Genomic DNA, 12,647 nt, shown 5'->3' with positions numbered 1-12,647 from the left:
CCCCCCCCACCCCCCAGAACAACGTGCAAGTAGAAATAAAATGGTTTAATTATCCGCCAGTGGAGATACTCCTGTTCCTGGGGAAGAGACAAACATCAGCCCCCCGGGGACAGAATGACAAGCAGATGTTCTGGAAAGGCTTTGCTGCTTGCAATTCTTGCAGCAATGTGGAATCTACTTCACACTGAGCAAGTTTCAGCTGGCTCAGAGTCTCCAATGTTCATTGCTGTGTTTACCGCCAGCTCAGAGAAAGAACAATAGGCAGGACGCAGGAGTGAATAACGATCCTCGTGAGAGGGCGAATAACTGTTAATGGAGACTGTTAGTGGCTAACAATACGTCGTGTGTCATAGCAGACGAGGTGATAAACAGGAGTCTTTCGTGTGGTAGGGGTCAAGGACATGGGGGGGGGTTCAGGCCCTATAGTTATAGAACTCGATATTGAAGACCGGAGGGCTGGAAGGGCTCCAAGTGGAAAATGAGATGTTGTTCCTTCATCTGGAGCGAGAACACTGCTGCAAGCCTGAGACAGGGATTATGGCCAGGGAACAGGGTGATGTGTTAAAGTGGCAGGCAACCGCAAGGTCAGGGCCTTTAGTTTCTGCGGGCAGAAGCGGGATGTTCTGCGAAGCAGTCACCCAGTTTATGTTTCATGCTACGTTGGGGAAACGACACTGTGAGCAGAGAATGCGGTGGAATGAAATAGCAGCAGGGAGACTGGATGAGAAGCAGCTGTTCGGGAAAGTCTTTGCCGCTTGCTCAAATGTATTTCATACTGAGCATGTCTCAGGTCGCTCAAGAGGTCTGGGGCATTACCTGCGTGCGTGCTTTCTGGCTCGTTGGTCTAGGCGTATGATTCTCGCTTAGGGTCTGTTACTGCGCTGATTTGCGAGAGATCCCGGGTTCAAATCCCGGACGAGCCCGTGTTTTTTTTTAACTTGACTTGTGCAAAACTGCCTGATTGACTTTCTCAAAAAGCACCTTCGTGAAACCAGCGTGGGCTGCTTGGAGTACGAATGAGGCAGAAAACAGAGAAATGAAATGATTGGAGATCGTGTTCAACAAGCTACTTGGATGCTGCCTGAACTGCTGTGCTCTTCCAGCACCACTAATCCAGAATCTGGTTTCCAGCATCTGCAGTCATTGTTTTTACCATAGTGCTCAACAGGTTGACGTGAGTGGTGCGGTGTTTGAGGAATGTCAGCAATCAAGGTAGATTGGAAAATTGGGACAGCTCTCCTCGGAGAACCGAACTTTTCCAAGTCATGAGGGACCTAGAAACAGGAAATAATGTTGTGAAAATGCTCCCACGCCTGAAAGGATCCATAACGATTCGGCAGAATTTTAGAGTCACGAGCAAAAGAAGTAAAAGTGACATTAGGAAGAACGTTTTCGTACAGGGAGTGGTGAGGGTCAGTAAGTCCCTGTCTGACATTGACAAAGAGGAAGATTCAATGGACCCAAAAGGGAATTCGGTGGTCACGTTCAGATGTGCAGATTTCCGCTGAGAAGGCGAGAGAATGAAATGAAACGACTAGAGTCACACGTTTACTTAAGCGTAGAACCAGCAGAGCGAAGGTGGGCCGCAGAGCCTCCGTCTGCGCTGTGACACATGTTGTGATTCAGTGTGAAATCACAGTTCGACCGACAGAATGTGGGAATTTAGAAAAAAGTTTATATTTACACAGCCTCCATACGTCTGCGAAACAGCATATCACACGACAGCAGTGGAGGTCTTTGACATCAGGCTCGAAGGTGCCTGCCGCGTGCCAGACAAAAACCTGAAGTGTTCTGCGCAACGAGCGTCTCCAAGCGGCAGCAGAGTGGCGCAGCGGGAGCGTGCTGGGCCCATAACCCAGAGGTCGATGGATCGAAACCATCCTCTGCTATCGTTCACTGTCACCTTGATCTGCTTTCTTCAGCAAGCTGCCTTTGCATCTACTTGCCGATGTTCATATCGATCCACTCCATTCAAACGGCATGGGTTTTAGAGGTCTCAGTGATATTCTGTTCTTGGTCGGTTTCCTCTGAACTGAATCGCAAAACCGGTTCTCTTCGATGCTAATGAGCTGGTAAAGTTGAAACTCAGACATCGTCCCCCACTATTAGGACGGATACCACCGATTGTGAATAACCTCAGAGAGAGACAAGTGACAGACAGTCGCCGTGGAATCCATGGGCTGAATGGCTTCTGTCTGCGCGACAATGATGCTACGTGTTGCTCAGGGAGCAAAAATGGTTCATTTTTAACCGTCCCTTCCGTGTTGGACTGCCTGCAGTCCCTCAGCTCAGGGCCGTGGGGATGACTCTCAGTGAGTGAAGGTTTCACGCGGATTCTCTTCATCTGGGACACTTGGGGCTCAGATGTTAACTGCTGCGCTGTCGCAGCAAAGAAAGCGATGCCCACTTTGCAATAGACTTTCCGTAAGATTGCTGCGTGAAGACGATTTCTGAACACCAAGCAGGCTGCACAACAATGTGAATTTACCTGGGCGAAGAGTCCTCGGTGTTCATTTCTCTCTGTCCTGCCAGCACAGCATCTTTCTGTCTCTCCGATAACAGACCTTTGGAGAAAGTTCACAATCAAAGTTGTTCATGTTCCCCGCATTAATGTAACTGACACCTCTCACCCCAAGAGTTTCAGAGAGAGAGAGAGAGAGAGAAAGAGGGAGAGAGAGCAGAAGAGCGAATGGACTCTTACACTCCCCCAAACCTACATTCCCCCACCCCCCCCCCCCCCACCCCCCAGAACAACGTGCAAGTAGAAATAAAATGGTTTAATTATCCGCCAGTGGAGATACTCCTGTTCCTGGGGAAGAGACAAACATCAGCCCCCCGGGGACAGAATGACAAGCAGATGTTCTGGAAAGGCTTTGCTGCTTGCAATTCTTGCAGCAATGTGGAATCTACTTCACACTGAGCAAGTTTCAGCTGGCTCAGAGTCTCCAATGTTCATTGCTGTGTTTACCGCCAGCTCAGAGAAAGAACAATAGGCAGGACGCAGGAGTGAATAACGATCCTCGTGAGAGGGCGAATAACTGTTAATGGAGACTGTTAGTGGCTAACAATACGTCGTGTGTCATAGCAGACGAGGTGATAAACAGGAGTCTTTCGTGTGGTAGGGGTCAAGGACATGGGGGGGGGTTCAGGCCCTATAGTTATAGAACTCGATATTGAAGACCGGAGGGCTGGAAGGGCTCCAAGTGGAAAATGAGATGTTGTTCCTTCATCTGGAGCGAGAACACTGCTGCAAGCCTGAGACAGGGATTATGGCCAGGGAACAGTGTGATGTGTTAAAGTGGCAGGCAACCGCAAGGTCAGGGCCTTTAGTTTCTGCGGGCAGAAGCGGGATGTTCTGCGAAGCAGTCACCCAGTTTATGCTTCATGCTACGTTGGGGAAACGACACTGTGAGCAGAGAATGCGGTGGAATGAAATAGCAGCAGGGAGACTGGATGAGAAGCAGCTGTTCGGGAAAGTCTTTGCCGCTTGCTCAAATGTATTTCATACTGAGCATGTCTCAGGTCGCTCAAGAGGTCTGGGGCATTACCTGCGTGCGTGCTTTCTGGCTCGTTGGTCTAGGCGTATGATTCTCGCTTAGGGTCTGTTACTGCGCTGATTTGCGAGAGATCCCGGGTTCAAATCCCGGACGAGCCCGTGTTTTTTTTTAACTTGACTTGTGCAAAACTGCCTGATTGACTTTCTCAAAAAGCACCTTCGTGAAACCAGCGTGGGCTGCTTGGAGTACGAATGAGGCAGAAAACAGAGAAATGAAATGATTGGAGATCGTGTTCAACAAGCTACTTGGATGCTGCCTGAACTGCTGTGCTCTTCCAGCACCACTAATCCAGAATCTGGTTTCCAGCATCTGCAGTCATTGTTTTTACCATAGTGCTCAACAGGTTGACGTGAGTGGTGCGGTGTTTGAGGAATGTCAGCAATCAAGGTAGATTGGAAAATTGGGACAGCTCTCCTCGGAGAACCGAACTTTTCCAAGTCATGAGGGACCTAGAAACAGGAAATAATGTTGTGAAAATGCTCCCACGCCTGAAAGGATCCATAACGATTCGGCAGAATTTTAGAGTCACGAGGAAAAGAAGTAAAAGTGACATTAGGAAGAACGTTTTCGTACAGGGAGTGGTGAGGGTCAGTAAGTCCCTGTCTGACATTGACAAAGAGGAAGATTCAATGGACCCAAAAGGGAATTCGGTGGTCACGTTCAGATGTGCAGATTTCCGCTGAGAAGGCGAGAGAATGAAATGAAACGACTAGAGTCACACGTTTACTTAAGCGTAGAACCAGCAGAGCGAAGGTGGGCCGCAGAGCCTCCGTCTGCGCTGTGACACATGTTGTGATTCAGTGTGAAATCACAGTTCGACCGACAGAATGTGGGAATTTAGAAAAAAGTTTATATTTACACAGCCTCCATACGTCTGCGAAACAGCATATCACACGACAGCAGTGGAGGTCTTTGACATCAGGCTCGAAGGTGCCTGCCGCGTGCCAGACAAAAACCTGAAGTGTTCTGCGCAACGAGCGTCTCCAAGCGGCAGCAGAGTGGCGCAGCGGGAGCGTGCTGGGCCCATAACCCAGAGGTCGATGGATCGAAACCATCCTCTGCTATCGTTCACTGTCACCTTGATCTGCTTTCTTCAGCAAGCTGCCTTTGCATCTACTTGCCGATGTTCATATCGATCCACTCCATTCAAACGGCATGGGTTTTAGAGGTCTCAGTGATATTCTGTTCTTGGTCGGTTTCCTCTGAACTGAATCGCAAAACCGGTTCTCTTCGATGCTAATGAGCTGGTAAAGTTGAAACTCAGACATCGTCCCCCACTATTAGGACGGATACCACCGATTGTGAATAACCTCAGAGAGAGACAAGTGACAGACAGTCGCCGTGGAATCCATGGGCTGAATGGCTTCTGTCTGCGCGACAATGATGCTACGTGTTGCTCAGGGAGCAAAAATGGTTCATTTTTAACCGTCCCTTCCGTGTTGGACTGCCTGCAGTCCCTCAGCTCAGGGCCGTGGGGATGACTCTCAGTGAGTGAAGGTTTCACGCGGATTCTCTTCATCTGGGACACTTGGGGCTCAGATGTTAACTGCTGCGCTGTCGCAGCAAAGAAAGCGATGCCCACTTTGCAATAGACTTTCCGTAAGATTGCTGCGTGAAGACGATTTCTGAACACCAAGCAGGCTGCACAACAATGTGAATTTACCTGGGCGAAGAGTCCTCGGTGTTCATTTCTCTCTGTCCTGCCAGCACAGCATCTTTCTGTCTCTCCGATAACAGACCTTTGGAGAAAGTTCACAATCAAAGTTGTTCATGTTCCCCGCATTAATGTAACTGACACCTCTCACCCCAAGAGTTTCAGAGAGAGAGAGAGAGAGAGAAAGAGGGAGAGAGAGCAGAAGAGCGAATGGACTCTTACACTCCCCCAAACCTACATTCCCCCACCCCCCCCCCACCCCCCAGAACAACGTGCAAGTAGAAATAAAATGGTTTAATTATCCGCCAGTGGAGATACTCCTGTTCCTGGGGAAGAGACAAACATCAGCCCCCCGGGGACAGAATGACAAGCAGATGTTCTGGAAAGGCTTTGCTGCTTGCAATTCTTGCAGCAATGTGGAATCTACTTCACACTGAGCAAGTTTCAGCTGGCTCAGAGTCTCCAATGTTCATTGCTGTGTTTACCGCCAGCTCAGAGAAAGAACAATAGGCAGGACGCAGGAGTGAATAACGATCCTCGTGAGAGGGCGAATAACTGTTAATGGAGACTGTTAGTGGCTAACAATACGTCGTGTGTCATAGCAGACGAGGTGATAAACAGGAGTCTTTCGTGTGGTAGGGGTCAAGGACATGGGGGGGGGTTCAGGCCCTATAGTTATAGAACTCGATATTGAAGACCGGAGGGCTGGAAGGGCTCCAAGTGGAAAATGAGATGTTGTTCCTTCATCTGGAGCGAGAACACTGCTGCAAGCCTGAGACAGGGATTATGGCCAGGGAACAGGGTGATGTGTTAAAGTGGCAGGCAACCGCAAGGTCAGGGCCTTTAGTTTCTGCGGGCAGAAGCGGGATGTTCTGCGAAGCAGTCACCCAGTTTATGTTTCATGCTACGTTGGGGAAACGACACTGTGAGCAGAGAATGCGGTGGAATGAAATAGCAGCAGGGAGACTGGATGAGAAGCAGCTGTTCGGGAAAGTCTTTGCCGCTTGCTCAAATGTATTTCATACTGAGCATGTCTCAGGTCGCTCAAGAGGTCTGGGGCATTACCTGCGTGCGTGCTTTCTGGCTCGTTGGTCTAGGCGTATGATTCTCGCTTAGGGTCTGTTACTGCGCTGATTTGCGAGAGATCCCGGGTTCAAATCCCGGACGAGCCCGTGTTTTTTTTTAACTTGACTTGTGCAAAACTGCCTGATTGACTTTCTCAAAAAGCACCTTCGTGAAACCAGCGTGGGCTGCTTGGAGTACGAATGAGGCAGAAAACAGAGAAATGAAATGATTGGAGATCGTGTTCAACAAGCTACTTGGATGCTGCCTGAACTGCTGTGCTCTTCCAGCACCACTAATCCAGAATCTGGTTTCCAGCATCTGCAGTCATTGTTTTTACCATAGTGCTCAACAGGTTGACGTGAGTGGTGCGGTGTTTGAGGAATGTCAGCAATCAAGGTAGATTGGAAAATTGGGACAGCTCTCCTCGGAGAACCGAACTTTTCCAAGTCATGAGGGACCTAGAAACAGGAAATAATGTTGTGAAAATGCTCCCACGCCTGAAAGGATCCATAACGATTCGGCAGAATTTTAGAGTCACGAGGAAAAGAAGTAAAAGTGACATTAGGAAGAACGTTTTCGTACAGGGAGTGGTGAGGGTCAGTAAGTCCCTGTCTGACATTGACAAAGAGGAAGATTCAATGGACCCAAAAGGGAATTCGGTGGTCACGTTCAGATGTGCAGATTTCCGCTGAGAAGGCGAGAGAATGAAATGAAACGACTAGAGTCACACGTTTACTTAAGCGTAGAACCAGCAGAGCGAAGGTGGGCCGCAGAGCCTCCGTCTGCGCTGTGACACATGTTGTGATTCAGTGTGAAATCACAGTTCGACCGACAGAATGTGGGAATTTAGAAAAAAGTTTATATTTACACAGCCTCCATACGTCTGCGAAACAGCATATCACACGACAGCAGTGGAGGTCTTTGACATCAGGCTCGAAGGTGCCTGCCGCGTGCCAGACAAAAACCTGAAGTGTTCTGCGCAACGAGCGTCTCCAAGCGGCAGCAGAGTGGCGCAGCGGGAGCGTGCTGGGCCCATAACCCAGAGGTCGATGGATCGAAACCATCCTCTGCTATCGTTCACTGTCACCTTGATCTGCTTTCTTCAGCAAGCTGCCTTTGCATCTACTTGCCGATGTTCATATCGATCCACTCCATTCAAACGGCATGGGTTTTAGAGGTCTCAGTGATATTCTGTTCTTGGTCGGTTTCCTCTGAACTGAATCGCAAAACCGGTTCTCTTCGATGCTAATGAGCTGGTAAAGTTGAAACTCAGACATCGTCCCCCACTATTAGGACGGATACCACCGATTGTGAATAACCTCAGAGAGAGACAAGTGACAGACAGTCGCCGTGGAATCCATGGGCTGAATGGCTTCTGTCTGCGCGACAATGATGCTACGTGTTGCTCAGGGAGCAAAAATGGTTCATTTTTAACCGTCCCTTCCGTGTTGGACTGCCTGCAGTCCCTCAGCTCAGGGCCGTGGGGATGACTCTCAGTGAGTGAAGGTTTCACGCGGATTCTCTTCATCTGGGACACTTGGGGCTCAGATGTTAACTGCTGCGCTGTCGCAGCAAAGAAAGCGATGCCCACTTTGCAATAGACTTTCCGTAAGATTGCTGCGTGAAGACGATTTCTGAACACCAAGCAGGCTGCACAACAATGTGAATTTACCTGGGCGAAGAGTCCTCGGTGTTCATTTCTCTCTGTCCTGCCAGCACAGCATCTTTCTGTCTCTCCGATAACAGACCTTTGGAGAAAGTTCACAATCAAAGTTGTTCATGTTCCCCGCATTAATGTAACTGACACCTCTCACCCCAAGAGTTTCAGAGAGAGAGAGAGAGAGAGAAAGAGGGAGAGAGAGCAGAAGAGCGAATGGACTCTTACACTCCCCCAAACCTACATTCCCCCACCCCCCCCCACCCCCCAGAACAACGTGCAAGTAGAAATAAAATGGTTTAATTATCCGCCAGTGGAGATACTCCTGTTCCTGGGGAAGAGACAAACATCAGCCCCCCGGGGACAGAATGACAAGCAGATGTTCTGGAAAGGCTTTGCTGCTTGCAATTCTTGCAGCAATGTGGAATCTACTTCACACTGAGCAAGTTTCAGCTGGCTCAGAGTCTCCAATGTTCATTGCTGTGTTTACCGCCAGCTCAGAGAAAGAACAATAGGCAGGACGCAGGAGTGAATAACGATCCTCGTGAGAGGGCGAATAACTGTTAATGGAGACTGTTAGTGGCTAACAATACGTCGTGTGTCATAGCAGACGAGGTGATAAACAGGAGTCTTTCGTGTGGTAGGGGTCAAGGACATGGGGGGGGGTTCAGGCCCTATAGTTATAGAACTCGATATTGAAGACCGGAGGGCTGGAAGGGCTCCAAGTGGAAAATGAGATGTTGTTCCTTCATCTGGAGCGAGAACACTGCTGCAAGCCTGAGACAGGGATTATGGCCAGGGAACAGGGTGATGTGTTAAAGTGGCAGGCAACCGCAAGGTCAGGGCCTTTAGTTTCTGCGGGCAGAAGCGGGATGTTCTGCGAAGCAGTCACCCAGTTTATGTTTCATGCTACGTTGGGGAAACGACACTGTGAGCAGAGAATGCGGTGGAATGAAATAGCAGCAGGGAGACTGGATGAGAAGCAGCTGTTCGGGAAAGTCTTTGCCGCTTGCTCAAATGTATTTCATACTGAGCATGTCTCAGGTCGCTCAAGAGGTCTGGGGCATTACCTGCGTGCGTGCTTTCTGGCTCGTTGGTCTAGGCGTATGATTCTCGCTTAGGGTCTGTTACTGCGCTGATTTGCGAGAGATCCCGGGTTCAAATCCCGGACGAGCCCGTGTTTTTTTTTAACTTGACTTGTGCAAAACTGCCTGATTGACTTTCTCAAAAAGCACCTTCGTGAAACCAGCGTGGGCTGCTTGGAGTACGAATGAGGCAGAAAACAGAGAAATGAAATGATTGGAGATCGTGTTCAACAAGCTACTTGGATGCTGCCTGAACTGCTGTGCTCTTCCAGCACCACTAATCCAGAATCTGGTTTCCAGCATCTGCAGTCATTGTTTTTACCATAGTGCTCAACAGGTTGACGTGAGTGGTGCGGTGTTTGAGGAATGTCAGCAATCAAGGTAGATTGGAAAATTGGGACAGCTCTCCTCGGAGAACCGAACTTTTCCAAGTCATGAGGGACCTAGAAACAGGAAATAATGTTGTGAAAATGCTCCCACGCCTGAAAGGATCCATAACGATTCGGCAGAATTTTAGAGTCACGAGCAAAAGAAGTAAAAGTGACATTAGGAAGAACGTTTTCGTACAGGGAGTGGTGAGGGTCAGTAAGTCCCTGTCTGACATTGACAAAGAGGAAGATTCAATGGACCCAAAAGGGAATTCGGTGGTCACGTTCAGATGTGCAGATTTCCGCTGAGAAGGCGAGAGAATGAAATGAAACGACTAGAGTCACACGTTTACTTAAGCGTAGAACCAGCAGAGCGAAGGTGGGCCGCAGAGCCTCCGTCTGCGCTGTGACACATGTTGTGATTCAGTGTGAAATCACAGTTCGACCGACAGAATGTGGGAATTTAGAAAAAAGTTTATATTTACACAGCCTCCATACGTCTGCGAAACAGCATATCACACGACAGCAGTGGAGGTCTTTGACATCAGGCTCGAAGGTGCCTGCCGCGTGCCAGACAAAAACCTGAAGTGTTCTGCGCAACGAGCGTCTCCAAGCGGCAGCAGAGTGGCGCAGCGGGAGCGTGCTGGGCCCATAACCCAGAGGTCGATGGATCGAAACCATCCTCTGCTATCGTTCACTGTCACCTTGATCTGCTTTCTTCAGCAAGCTGCCTTTGCATCTACTTGCCGATGTTCATATCGATCCACTCCATTCAAACGGCATGGGTTTTAGAGGTCTCAGTGATATTCTGTTCTTGGTCGGTTTCCTCTGAACTGAATCGCAAAACCGGTTCTCTTCGATGCTAATGAGCTGGTAAAGTTGAAACTCAGACATCGTCCCCCACTATTAGGACGGATACCACCGATTGTGAATAACCTCAGAGAGAGACAAGTGACAGACAGTCGCCGTGGAATCCATGGGCTGAATGGCTTCTGTCTGCGCGACAATGATGCTACGTGTTGCTCAGGGAGCAAAAATGGTTCATTTTTAACCGTCCCTTCCGTGTTGGACTGCCTGCAGTCCCTCAGCTCAGGGCCGTGGGGATGACTCTCAGTGAGTGAAGGTTTCACGCGGATTCTCTTCATCTGGGACACTTGGGGCTCAGATGTTAACTGCTGCGCTGTCGCAGCAAAGAAAGCGATGCCCACTTTGCAATAGACTTTCCGTAAGATTGCTGCGTGAAGACGATTTCTGAACACCAAGCAGGCTGCACAACAATGTGAATTTACCTGGGCGAAGAGTCCTCGGTGTTCATTTCTCTCTGTCCTGCCAGCACAGCATCTTTCTGTCTCTCCGATAACAGACCTTTGGAGAAAGTTCACAATCAAAGTTGTTCATGTTCCCCGCATTAATGTAACTGACACCTCTCACCCCAAGAGTTTCAGAGAGAGAGAGAGAGAGAGAAAGAGGGAGAGAGAGCAGAAGAGCGAATGGACTCTTACACTCCCCCAAACCTACATTCCCCCACCCCCCCCCCCCCCACCCCCCAGAACAACGTGCAAGTAGAAATAAAATGGTTTAATTATCCGCCAGTGGAGATACTCCTGTTCCTGGGGAAGAGACAAACATCAGCCCCCCGGGGACAGAATGACAAGCAGATGTTCTGGAAAGGCTTTGCTGCTTGCAATTCTTGCAGCAATGTGGAATCTACTTCACACTGAGCAAGTTTCAGCTGGCTCAGAGTCTCCAATGTTCATTGCTGTGTTTACCGCCAGCTCAGAGAAAGAACAATAGGCAGGACGCAGGAGTGAATAACGATCCTCGTGAGAGGGCGAATAACTGTTAATGGAGACTGTTAGTGGCTAACAATACGTCGTGTGTCATAGCAGACGAGGTGATAAACAGGAGTCTTTCGTGTGGTAGGGGTCAAGGACATGGGGGGGGGTTCAGGCCCTATAGTTATAGAACTCGATATTGAAGACCGGAGGGCTGGAAGGGCTCCAAGTGGAAAATGAGATGTTGTTCCTTCATCTGGAGCGAGAACACTGCTGCAAGCCTGAGACAGGGATTATGGCCAGGGAACAGTGTGATGTGTTAAAGTGGCAGGCAACCGCAAGGTCAGGGCCTTTAGTTTCTGCGGGCAGAAGCGGGATGTTCTGCGAAGCAGTCACCCAGTTTATGCTTCATGCTACGTTGGGGAAACGACACTGTGAGCAGAGAATGCGGTGGAATGAAATAGCAGCAGGGAGACTGGATGAGAAGCAGCTGTTCGGGAAAGTCTTTGCCGCTTGCTCAAATGTATTTCATACTGAGCATGTCTCAGGTCGCTCAAGAGGTCTGGGGCATTACCTGCGTGCGTGCTTTCTGGCTCGTTGGTCTAGGCGTATGATTCTCGCTTAGGGTCTGTTACTGCGCTGATTTGCGAGAGATCCCGGGTTCAAATCCCGGACGAGCCCGTGTTTTTTTTTAACTTGACTTGTGCAAAACTGCCTGATTGACTTTCTCAAAAAGCACCTTCGTGAAACCAGCGTGGGCTGCTTGGAGTACGAATGAGGCAGAAAACAGAGAAATGAAATGATTGGAGATCGTGTTCAACAAGCTACTTGGATGCTGCCTGAACTGCTGTGCTCTTCCAGCACCACTAATCCAGAATCTGGTTTCCAGCATCTGCAGTCATTGTTTTTACCATAGTGCTCAACAGGTTGACGTGAGTGGTGCGGTGTTTGAGGAATGTCAGCAATCAAGGTAGATTGGAAAATTGGGACAGCTCTCCTCGGAGAACCGAACTTTTCCAAGTCATGAGGGACCTAGAAACAGGAAATAATGTTGTGAAAATGCTCCCACGCCTGAAAGGATCCATAACGATTCGGCAGAATTTTAGAGTCACGAGCAAAAGAAGTAAAAGTGACATTAGGAAGAACGTTTTCGTACAGGGAGTGGTGAGGGTCAGTAAGTCCCTGTCTGACATTGACAAAGAGGAAGATTCAATGGACCCAAAAGGGAATTCGGTGGTCACGTTCAGATGTGCAGATTTCCGCTGAGAAGGCGAGAGAATGAAATGAAACGACTAGAGTCACACGTTTACTTAAGCGTAGAACCAGCAGAGCGAAGGTGGGCCGCAGAGCCTCCGTCTGCGCTGTGACACATGTTGTGATTCAGTGTGAAATCACAGTTCGACCGACAGAATGTGGGAATTTAGAAAAAAGTTTATATTTACACAGCCTCCATACGTCTGCGAAACAGCATATCACACGACAGCAG

General features: G+C 49.1%; 4 non-coding genes across 4 annotated transcripts; all 4 read left to right on the top strand.

Moving 5' to 3' along the window:
- The first annotated feature begins 1,817 nt into the window (after window positions 1-1,817).
- On the top strand, window positions 1,818-1,889 carry trnam-cau (transfer RNA methionine (anticodon CAU)). Its single transcript has one exon. It is a non-coding gene; the product is annotated as a tRNA-Met (tRNA).
- A 2,660-nt stretch (window positions 1,890-4,549) lies between these two features.
- Window positions 4,550-4,621, top strand: trnam-cau (transfer RNA methionine (anticodon CAU)). Its single transcript has one exon. It is a non-coding gene; the product is annotated as a tRNA-Met (tRNA).
- Window positions 4,622-7,277: 2,656 nt separating this feature from the next.
- trnam-cau (transfer RNA methionine (anticodon CAU)) lies at window positions 7,278-7,349 on the top strand. The gene has a single exon. It is a non-coding gene; the product is annotated as a tRNA-Met (tRNA).
- Window positions 7,350-10,004: 2,655 nt separating this feature from the next.
- trnam-cau (transfer RNA methionine (anticodon CAU)) lies at window positions 10,005-10,076 on the top strand. The gene has a single exon. It is a non-coding gene; the product is annotated as a tRNA-Met (tRNA).
- Window positions 10,077-12,647: the final 2,571 nt, after the last annotated feature.

Source organism: Chiloscyllium punctatum, chromosome 36, assembly GCF_047496795.1.
Source record: "Chiloscyllium punctatum isolate Juve2018m chromosome 36, sChiPun1.3, whole genome shotgun sequence".
NCBI lineage: Eukaryota > Metazoa > Chordata > Chondrichthyes > Orectolobiformes > Hemiscylliidae > Chiloscyllium > Chiloscyllium punctatum.
The sequence above is the reverse complement of the archived record's forward strand: the minus strand, read 5'-3'. Positions and strand labels throughout refer to the sequence as shown.